The sequence below is a fragment of the Hemicordylus capensis genome, chromosome 15, assembly GCF_027244095.1.
Source record: "Hemicordylus capensis ecotype Gifberg chromosome 15, rHemCap1.1.pri, whole genome shotgun sequence".
In the NCBI taxonomy this organism is placed as follows: domain Eukaryota; kingdom Metazoa; phylum Chordata; class Lepidosauria; order Squamata; family Cordylidae; genus Hemicordylus; species Hemicordylus capensis.
Window position 1 is genome coordinate 5,422,753 of NC_069671.1, and position 11,685 is coordinate 5,434,437.

The window sequence follows — 11,685 nt, forward strand, 5'->3', positions numbered from 1 at the left end:
GGTGTTAGTGCCGCTTTTCCATGGCTGAGTATCACAGAACTCTGGGCATCTGTGATGGCACTGGCAATTGCTTGATTCTTCCGTTGGTCAGAACAAGAAGAATCCCTCCAGATTAGAGAAAAGGGCCAGGGAGTCCAACCGCCTGCCGCCTGGCAAAGGGCTTCTGGGAAGCCACCAAAAGAGCATGAAGGCAACCCCCCTTGTTATCTGCCACCCACCAGCAACTGTTGTTAAGGTATACTGTCTCTGACCATGGAAGTTCCATTTAGGGATCAAAGAAAGAAATACATGTATTTTGTGCTTTCTGACAAAGGATGGGATAAGCAAGGATTCATCTGCAGTTGCCACCGCCTCCTCTGGTGGCTACCCAGGGACAGGCCTTCTCTTTTGCTGTCCTGAGGCTTTGGAATGTGCTCCCTGCTGAAATAAGAGCCTCCCCATCTCTGACAACTTCTTAACAGCAGTTAAAACACACTTGTTCACCCAGGCTTAGGAACATAGGAAGCTGCCACATACTGAGTCAGACCAACATTGGTCCATCTAGCTTAGTATTGTCTTCACAGACTGGCAGCGGCTTCTCCAAGGTTGCAGGCAGGAGTCTCTCTAAGCCCTATCTTGGAGATGCTGCCAGGGAGGGAACTTGGAGCCTTCTGCTCTTCCCAGAGCGGCTCCATACCCCTAAGGGGAATATCTTACAGTGCTCACACTTCTAGTCTCCCTTTCATATGCAACCGGGGCAGACCCTGCTTAGCTAAGGGGACAAGTCAGGCTTGCTACCACAAGACCAGCTCTCCTCTCCCGCTTTTAATCAGCTTTTGATCAGACTTAACAGTTTTGATCATTGTGTTGAATTTTAATTTTTAAAAAATGTTTTGATGTTTTAAATTTGGTTTTAGTTTGTACTGTTTTATTGGAAACAGCCCAGATATAAAAATTTGGGGCGGTATAGAGATATGTCAAATAAGTAAATAATAGATAGATAGATAGATTCCACATATTTTGGATCATTTCCATTGCAAAGGGTTCAGAATAATGGTTTCCAAAATCTGTTGCCTTGGAGTCTTCTTCAGAATATCTGAGCAGAAGGATGATTTCCCCCCGTGGACGATGCAATGATAGATCAAGCAAGAGAGAGTCCTTTAAGCATCGTGGCAGGACAGCCCTGCGGCATCAGCTGACGTGTAACTGAAACCTTGCTACTTCTCGCCAAAATATCTTTACCTTCTGTGGCATCACCGGCCGACTCAAGGTCATAGGGAAAGGGCAAAGGGCAGCCCAACTTGGCCTCCGTCATTTGGAATGCCAAAGGTTATCTTGATTTCATTACAGTTGCAAAAACACGGGGCTGTTTTTACTCTTCTAATTTGATGAGCTCTGAGGAATGCTTAGGGAGCCACTCTTAAAACAAAGGGTCAGGGGAGTTGGGGCTGGTGGTTGGGGTGCCTATCCTAAAAGTGTGCTGGGGTCCCCCACCCCCCGCCACAGTTGAACACATCACTGGAACATCGGGAGGAGAGGTGGTCTTGTGGTAGCAAGCATGCCTAGTGGGGATTCCCAGATGTTGTTGACTACAACTCCCAGCATCCCCAGCTGCAGGGGCCTTTGGATGGGAGTTGTAGTCAACGACATCTGGGAACCCCTGTTACATAGGAACATCGGAAGCTGCCATATACCGAGTCAGACCATTGGTGCATCTAGCTCAGTATTGTCTTCCCAGACTGGTGGTGGCTTCTCCAAGGTTGCAGGCAGGCAGGAATCTCTCCCAGCCCTATCTTGGAGTTGCTGTCAGGGAGGGAACTTGGAATCTTCTGCTCTTCCCAGAGCGGCTCCATCCCCTGAGGGGAATCTCTTCCAGTGCTCAAACTTCTAGTCTCCCATTCAAATGCAACCAGGGCAGACCCTGCTTAGCTAAGGGGACAAGTCATGCTTGCTGCCACAAGACCAGAGCTCCTCCCCTTTGCTTTGTTACAGGGAACACTGGTCTGAACCATGTGTATAGGACCATCGGAAGCTGCCTTCTACCAAGTCAGACCCTTGGTCCATCTAGTTCATGATGGTCTGCACAGACTGGCAGCAGCTTCTCCAAGGTTGAAGGCAGGAGTCTCTCTCAGCCCTATCTTGGAGATGCTGCCAGGGAGGGCACTTGGAACCTTCTCTTCCTAGAGCAGCTCCCACCCCCTGAGGGGAATATCTTATAGTGTTCACATGTAGTCTCCTGTTCAATTGCAACCGGGGCAGCTCTTGCTTAGCAAAGGGGACAAGTCATGCTTGCTACCCGGGGAAATGACTTGACTTAGCAAGCCAGAGGCTGCCGGTTCGAACCCCCACTGGTATGTTCCCCAGACGATGGGAAGCACCTCTATCAAGCAGCAGCAATGTAAGACGATGCTGAAAGGCATCATCTCGTACTGTGCAGGAGGAGGTAATGGTCAACCCCTCATGTATTCTACCAAAGACAACCACAGGGCTCTGTGGACACCAGGAGTCAACACTGACCCGAGGGCACACTTTACCTTCACCTTGCTTAGCAAAGGGGACCATTCATGCTCGCTTAAGATCAGCTCTCTTCCCCTTTGCTTTGTTGTTGAGCATAGCATCTTCCATTGTCCTTCTGGTGCCTTGGCCAAGACCCACCCAGTTGCAGTGGCCTTTAGCACAGTATCGCCATTCAATACATGGTCTTCACTGTAGCCCACTACATCCGCCTGATGGGGAGGGTCTCTCTCAGCGCACCTGCTTTCCACATGGAAGCCCCCAGCCATCTCTGGTAGGAGGCCTGAGAAACCCCACTGCCCGAGGCTTTGGAGAGCTGTATCCTGAGACCCTACCGTGAGTCAACAGGCTGGGATTGACAGTCCATCGATCCTTCCTTATCTGCAGTGTTGACTTCGAGATCTGTTTGTCTGCAAAAGCCTTTATCAGATGGATGTCCCCGACTGAAAGAATTCCTTGTCCCGTCTTGTGCTGCGAAAAGGGTACAAACAACCCTCTGGCCCCTTCAAGACTCATTGTACGTTGCCATTCATGACAAATGAGCCTCTGACCCTAATATGTACAAATTTCTTCAGAACTGGCTCAAGGAGAACTCACATGAGTTCTCACTTGTGAAATGAAAGAGCCAGTGTGGCGTAGTAGTTACAGAGACCAGAGAGACCCGAGTTCAAATCCCCATTCAGCCATGAAACTCACTGGGTGACTCTGGGCCAGTCACGTATTTCTCAGCCTAACCTACTTCACAGGGTTGTTGTGAGGAGAAACAACCATGTACTCCACTCTGGGCTCCTTGGAGGAAGAGCGGGATATAAATGTAAAAATAAAAATAAAATAAAAATAAAAATGCACGATTATATCCTATGCCCCGTATGCCTGGAACCATCTCCAGGATTGTCGACGTGGGTGTCAACCATCTCTTCCTTCAGCCACAATCTTGTACAAGAACATGAGAAAAAGCCCTCCTGGATCAGGCCCAACGCTCATCTGGTCAAGCATCCTGCTTCATGCAATAGGAACATAGGAAGCTGCCATATACTGAATCAGGCCATTGGTCCATTTAGCTCAGTATTGTCTACCCAGACTGGCAGTGGCTTCTCCAAGGTTGCAGGCAGGAATCTCTCTCAGCCCTATCTTGGAGATGCTGCCAGGGAGGGAAATTGAAACCTTCTGCTCTTCCCAGAGCGGCTCCATCCCCTGAGGGGAATCTCTGAGAGTGCTCACACTTCTAGTCTCCCATTCATATGCAACCAGGGTAGACCCTGCTTAGCTAAGGGGACAAGTCATGCTTGCTACCACAAGACCAGCTCTCCTCTCTTAGACTGTGGTCTCCTGCCATGGCCAGCCAGGTCGATTTGGGGAGATTGTAAGTAGAGAAAAGAGGGCAATTTCCCTCTCCTGTTGGTGTTCCCTAGCACCTGCTGTTCTGGGTTAGTGTTAGTATTCGGTTAACCCCTCTGATCCTGATGGGAGCACAGTGATGAGAAAAAGTCTGCACCCCCCACCCCAGGATGGTCTGTAAAGGTAAGTGTGCCATCGAGTCGGTGTCGACTCCTGGCGCCCACAGAGCCCTGTGGTTATCTTTGGAAGAATACAGGAGGGGTTGACCATTGCCTTGTCCCGCACAGTGTGACTCAGAGGCGGGCCTTCTCTGTAGCTGCTCCTGGGCTGTGGAATGCACTCCAGGCAGAAATCCGCAATCTCAATTCTTTATTGACCTTCAGGACAGGCCTTAAAACCTATCTGTTTGGCCTGGCCTTCCAGGGTTTTTAATTAGTTTTAATTGTTTTAATGCTGTAACCTGCTTTCCGGCGTTTTTAAAATTGTTCTGATTGTTTAATTGTTTTTTTAATGATGTTTTAATTGTCAACTGATGTTTTATATTGTTTATATTTCTGTTTTAACTGTTATTGGTTTTAATGGTTTTGTTTTTAATTGTGAACTGCCCTGAGCCATTTTGGAAGCATGGTATAAAAATCAAATAAATAGTAATAAATAATAATAATATGAGATGATGCCTTTCAGCATCTTCCTAGATCGCTGCTGCCCGATATACAGTACTTGTTTCCCATAGTCTGGGAAACATACCAGCAGGGATTCGAACCCGAAACCTCTGGCTTGATAATCAAGTCATTTTCCCGCTGCACCATTGGGTGGCTAGAGGATGGTCTGTACATGAGCAGACATGTACATGTTTTCTTATCCAAAACCTGATTGCAGAAGGGCCTCCAAAATAAAACCATGAATGGTGGCCATGAATAGTGGCCATGAATAAAACCATGAATAAAACCATGAATGGTGGCCATGAATGGTGAGCCGTGAAGACTGTGCCAGAAAAAGGAGATGAAGGGAGCTTCAAGGCAAGGAGGAAGTGGGAGAAACTGTCAGGAAGGAGAAGAAGGCCACCCTCCCAAGCGAAAGAGCATTTTGCTGTCCGATACGGGACTCGCTGAATCCGGATCTGGCTTCAGTGGGGAGTTCAGCAAATGCTCCATTCTCTTTAGGGATCTGCTGGAGAAGAGGAGAGACTTTGTGTTGTTTCTGGAGGGTTGGTAGAGGATGGAAAATAAACAACTGGAGGGGACCCCCCCCCGCCCCGGGCTGAGCACAGCTGGGGTCTTCCCTCATTAGGGCCCGGAAGGATTTGGTTTCCCAGTGAAATTGAGAACCAAGGGCCTTTTCCCAGCAGCTTGGCCATCTTTCCTTCAGCTGACAATCCCTCCACCTGAGCACCTGAAAGCCTGCTAGATGGAAAATAGGAACTTCTCCTTTCACCCACCCCAGTCCCACACATGGTCTACAGCTGCAAAAGCGGGGATAATAAGTGGGTTATCTCTTGCCGGAATTGCAGCTGAGGGCAGATCAGAGCTTTTTCGGGGAGTTAAAAGTCATAGGAACATAGGAAGCTGCCGTATACCAGGTCAGACCGTTGGTCTATCTAGCTCAGTATTGTCTTCACAGACTGGCAGTGACTTCTCCAAGGTTTCAGACAGGAGTCTCTCACAGCCCTATCTTGGAGATGCTGCCAGGGAGGGAACTTGGAACCTTCTGCTCTTCCCAGAGCAGTTCCATCCCTTAAGGGGAATATCTCACAGTGCTCACACTTCTAGTCTCCCTTTCCGATGCAACCAGAGTGGACCCTGCTTAGCTAACGGGACAAGTCATGCTTGCGACCACAAGACCAGCTCTCCTCTCTAATTGCAGAGCTGTCGTTGTCATATTGTAGAGCTGTTGTTGCCAGTATTCTCAAATGTGGGTCCTCAAATGTTGTTGGACTAAAACCTCCATCATCCATAGCCACAATGGCCAACAGCTGCGGATGATGGAAGTTGGAATCTAGTTCCTGCCTGAAGCCCTGGAGAGCTGCAACCAGTCAGAGTAGACCATACAGACGATCTGATCTTGCCCCAGCGGGCATAAATTGTCCCCTTTGCTAAGCAGGGTCCACCTTGGGTTGCATTTGGATGGGTGACTACATGTGAGCACTGTGGCAGTAACATATTCCTCTTAGGGACTGAGGCCGCAACTCAATGGAAGAGCATCTGCTGAGCCTACAGAAGGTCCCAGGTTCAATCCTTGGCATCTCTTGGCAGGCCTGGTAGAAATCCCTGGCTGAAACTTTGGAGAGTCACTGCCAGTCCGTGTAGCCAGTACTGAGCTGGATGGGCCTATGGTCTGACTCAGTATAAAGCAGCTTCTTATGTTCCCAATATGGGCTGCTCTACCAACCTGGCTGGGACCAACCACCGGTTCGTTCCTCCTTCCCTAGAACTGCCTCATGCTCTGGCCATGGTCCTGGAATTTGTTTACGTCCCTCTTCCCATCCTGTACCTTGTCTTTTTTGTCTCACGTCTATAAAGGCATTATTTTAAGTAGTGAACCGCCTTGAGCGCAATTTCAGAAAAGGCGTATATAGGTATAAAAAATGACGAATGCAACCTCCGTCTCCCTCATTTGTGGCCATTCCCATAGAAGTACAAGAAGTTCTCCCAAGATTCATAGGTCAGCATATCCACCAATTATAAATGGATCTCCATGGCTCTGTTCTCATGGAGCTGGTGTCACTACCCCATGGCATTCCAAAATGCCAGAGCGTTTCCTTCCTGTTCCATTGAGTTGTCAATTGTCACCACATCAGCACAGCATGAGCTGATGTTATTGACACACTGGCCATGTTGAAAGAGGCCGTCCGTCTGTAAGGATCCCAATTAGAGCGGATGGGCTTTTAACGCAGACAACTGTTCTCCAGATAATTGTCAATTGCTAAAGCAGATATGTCAGCAACCAGTCTTTGATTCCACCAAGCGGGTGTCAGTTCATTACCTTGGTTCTTGCAATCTATTGTCTTTTTCAGAAAACGAGACTTCTCTTTGAGCAACCCGCAGTCCGAGGACAACGTTGTGGGCTGAAACGACCCTAAATACTCACACGATGGGTCATCAAGTCATCTGTAACAGCAATATTCCACTCCTTGCAGATAATCATGTTGAAGGACTCTACCTCAGTGGAAGAACATCTGCTCTGCATGCAGACGGTCCCAGGAATCTCCTGATAGGATAGTCAGTTTAGACCAGGGATTCTCAACGTTGGGTCCCCAGATATTATTGGACTCCAACTCCCATAATCCCCAACCAATGTTCACTGGGGCTGGGGATTATGGGAGTTGAAGTCCAATAACATCTGGAGACCCAACGTTGAGAATCCCTGGTTTAGACTATCTAACTGAGCAAAGAGACACCTTTTAGCCGGGGGAGAGCAACTGGCCCTATCCAACCATAGCACAGCATCTCTTCAGTGGCTGTTGCTGGGATCTGTCTTAGCTTTGTTTTTAGACTGTGAGCCCTTTGGGGACAGGGAACCATCTTGTTACTTTATTATTGATTTCTCTATGGAAACCGCTTTGAGAACCTTGATTGAAGAGTGGCATATAAATATCTGCGGTGGTGGTGGTGGTGGACAATAATCAGGGAAAGGGTGTCGCTTAATGGAAGGGCATCTGCTTCACATGCAGAAGGTCCCGGGTTCAATCCCCGGCAGCTCCAGGTAGGGCAGTCAGAGTGGGACAATCTGAGCTAGATAGTCCAATTGTCTGACTCAGTATAGGACAGCTTTCAATGCAACCTACAAGACCCCACAGCTCATTGAGAGCGTCAGGAGGGGTCTATCTTCAGGTGCCACCAGTTCATCTGGCCATGACCTGGGACGGGGCCTTCTCTGTTGTTGCCCCTAGGTTGTGGAATGCGTCCCCTGTGTGTATATAAGGGGACGGACTTCCTTGGAGGCCTTCAGGAGAGCCATAAAGACCTATCTTTTTTAGCCTGGCTTGGAATGAGATTTCGTTTTAATGCTATTTTGTTTTAATTGTAATGTTAATCTGCTTTTAATTGCTTTTTGATTTTAACTGTTAATTGATTTTAATTGTTTTTGTTTTTCATGTCCAAAGATGGCCTTGAGCCATCTTTGGAAGGACGGTATATAAATCAAATAAATACATACATACATAAACATATAAACAAGCAAACATCCTCTATAATAAAATGCTTAGGTGTAATCCCGTATCTGCCCGTGTCTTTCTCGGCTGTTCTGGGCATGCGCAGAGCGCATGCCTAGAACGTCCGAGAAAGATACGGCCGCAGAGACATGGCGGCCATGTTGGCTCCCGTAAAGGGGGAAGGAGAAGCGGGAAGCGGGGACCGGGGAGGGCAGAGGCGGCAGTGGCGGGAACGGCCCTGCCTCTGAACCAAGAAGGAGAAGCGGGGACATGGAGGGGGGAGGAGGCGGCGGGGGAAGCCGGCCGAGGCCTGGCGGCGTGGAGCAAAAACGGCGGCAACGGGACCGGCAGAGGCGGCGGCGTGTCCAGGCCAGCCACGGGGATAGAAGAGGCGGCGGCGGGTCTGGCCTGCCCGCCAAAAAGAACAGGGGCAGCAGCGGCTGCAGGGAAGGGAAAGACGCCAGGGGCCCAGGCACAGGAAGGCCAGAGGTGGCCACGAGGAGGGCAGAGGCGGGGGCGGCGGGTCCAGCCCAGCCGCTGGAAGAGGAGAGGAGGCGGCAGTGGGTCCGGCCCGGGTGCCGAAAACAACAGAGGCGGTGGAGGAAGCCGGGCAAGGGGGAGAGGGCGGGCCGAGTGCGGGGAGAGGAAAGACGGCAACAGAGGCCGCCCTACTAGTGCCCGTTATTTTAACGGGCTTGAAAATACTAGTATTAAATAAATAAGCTTTAAAGACCCATCTTTTTACCCTGGCTTTTAATGATATTTCATTTTAATGTTATCCAGTTTTAAGTGTCATTTTAATCTGCTTTAAATTGTTAATCGATCTTCATTGTTAATTGATTCTAATTGAAAACCACCCTGGTATGTTCTGGTTTGCTTCACCATCTGTCAGCCCATAGGCAGAAATCTGGCCTTTGTTTGGGACATTTCTTCGGAGAAATGGATGGTGATATACTGAAGATGAGCAGGAATGCTTCGGATGAAGGTGGAAAGACGTCTTGCTGCCGGAGATCTTTGCTGCTTCCTTTGATAATGTTTGCTTCTCTCTTGGGGGCTGACGGTGTTTAGGTTACTCTGGAATGCGGTTTCCTCCGTGTCCACCCTCTGTGTTTTCCGAAAGAGTGACAGGGGACGGAGGAGGCAACCTGAACCCGCCCAGCCAAACACACAGGTTGCTGCCACTGGTTTAACTTCAACTTAATTAGCTGTGTGCCTAATTAGCAACAGGCTCCCCTGGGTGACCCTGAAACCGAAGCCGCTACCTCAACTGGAGGAAGGCCCTCGAGAGACTTGTCAGGAATCAGAGTGCATTTCCATCTGGTCTGTGCCTCCTCTTTAATTTTTCTTTTTTTAAAGGACAGAGATCTGGGGGCCTCATTGTTGTTCATCTGGAGACACCGGGGAAGCTCTTCAGAAATATTATGGGATCAAGAGCTGGGGAGTTGCCATTAGACAGCCCCGGACTTGAACAAACTGTTATATTCCATCCTCAGTTGCAAGTACCCATGGAAAAACAGGTTCTGCTAACAACTCATCTGGCGGCTACTTGGGGCCTTCTCCGTGGCTGCCCCTGGGCTTTGGAATGCGCTCCCTGCTGAAATAAGAGCCTCCCCATCTCTGGCAACTTTTAAACAGGCACTGAAGACACATTTCGCCCAGGCTTTTAATTAGATCTATAGTTTTAAATAATTTGAATACTGGGTTTTCAATGTTTTAAATGTTTTAAATGATTTGAATTGTAAACTGCCCAGAGAGGCAAGTTTTGGGCGGTAGATAAATATTTTAAATAAATAAATAATACAATAAATAACAGATGTTGCTCATGGCTGTGTTCACCTGCTTTTAAAAATTATTATTTCTTGTTTACACAGTCAGACAGGTGTTATTGACCGGTTTGTTTTATCCAGACATCGAGTCCTTCCCAAGGACCTGGGATGGCTGGATTTTATTATCAATATTGTTATTATTATTATTGATATCGTCGCAGAATATAGGCTGTTCCCAGTAAAGCTGCTTTTTGTAATTGGCTGAGGGTGATTTCTGTGGCCCCTCTGGTGTTGAGGTGCTCTTCAAGGTCTTTTGGAACTGCACCCAGGGCGCCAATGACCACTGACCACTGGGATTATTTGGGTCTTTTTCTGCCACAGCCTTTCAGTTTCAATTTGTAGATCTTTGTATTTGGTGATTTTTTCTATTTCTTTTTCTTCTATTCTGCTATCCCCTGGTATTGCTATGTCGATTATTATTATTATTATTATTATTATTATTATTATTATTATTATTATTATTATTAAAAAAGAAAGGTACAGAGATGACCGCAGGGCTCTGTGGTTGCCAGGAGTCGACACGACACCGACTCGATGGCACATTTTACCTTTAGGATAGGTCATCCAGCAGCTTCCTGTTTTCCCACCCTGGTGGCCTTGTGATGTTAGTGAATCTAAAATAAATACGTTAATTTAAAATGTTAGTTTAAAAGTTAATGGGCTTTTTTCATGGGATGGAGCCATAGCTCATTCGTAGAGGGGTCACCCTATTTCATTCATTCATTCATTTGATTTATATCCCGCCCTTCAAAAGATGGCTCAGGGTGGTTTACATTAAAACATTTAAAATCAACTAACAATTAAAATCAAAAGCCAATTAAAAGCAGGTTAAAATTACAGTTAAAAAGAAATTGTTTTAATTAACCGCCCTGAGCCATTTTTGGAAGGGCAGTATATTAAAAATAATAATAGATAAATAAATAAATAGATAGATAGAGAAATAGATAGCATTAAAAAGAAATAGCATTAAAAGCCAGGCTAAAAAGATGGGCTCTCCTGAAAGCCTCCAAAGAAGACAATCCTCTTCTATCCCTGGGAAGCGGGTTCCGGAGCCCTGTGGTTGTCTTTGGTAGAATACAAGAGGGGTTTACTATTCTCCCGTGCAGGATGAGATGATGCCTTTCAGCATCTTCCTAGAATGCTGCTGCCCAATATAGGTGTTCCCCATAGTCTGAGAAACATACCAGTGGGATTCAAACTGGCAGCCTCTGGCTTGCTAGGCAAGTCATTTCCCTGCTGTGCCATTAGGTCTCCCCCTAATATTCTTCCTCAATATTTTTCCACATATCCCAAGGTATTCAGGATTGTTTTCAAGAGTCACTAGATGCTGGCTGATTCCTAGGGTCTAGGTCTCTCTTGAAGAGTTGGCAATCCCATTGACAAAAGGCAGAATGCCCGATTATGAATTCGGAACCTGTGCACATTAAGCTCTTTAAAGGAGAGCTGATCTTCTGGTAGCAAGCATGAATTGTGCCCTTTGCTAAGTAGGGCACACCCTGGTTGCATATGAATGGGAGACTTGATGTATGAGAACTGGAAGAGATTCCCCTTTGGGGATGGGGCCATTCTGGGAGGAGCAACTGCCTCCTTACATGCAGAAGGTTCCAAGTTCCCTTCCTGGCATCTCCAGATAGGGCTGAGAGAGATTCCTGCCTGCCACCTTGGAGAAGCCGCTGCCAGTCTGTGTAGACAATCCTGAGCTAGATAGACCAAGGGTCTGACTCAGTATATGGCAGCTTCCTATGTTCCTATGTCTACATACCTTAAGAGGCAGGAGTTTTCAAACTCAGGCCCCCAGACGCTGTTGGACTACATCTCCTATCACCCCACCCCCACCACGATGGTGGATATGGCAGTTGAGATGGCAGTGATGGTGGG

General features: G+C 47.6%; 1 non-coding gene across 1 annotated transcript; it reads left to right on the forward strand.

Annotated features, from left to right (window-relative positions):
- The first annotated feature begins 7,463 nt into the window (after positions 1-7,463).
- TRNAV-CAC (transfer RNA valine (anticodon CAC)) lies at positions 7,464-7,532 on the forward strand. Its single transcript has one exon. It is a non-coding gene; the product is annotated as a tRNA-Val (tRNA).
- The last annotated feature ends 4,153 nt before the right edge of the window (positions 7,533-11,685 follow it).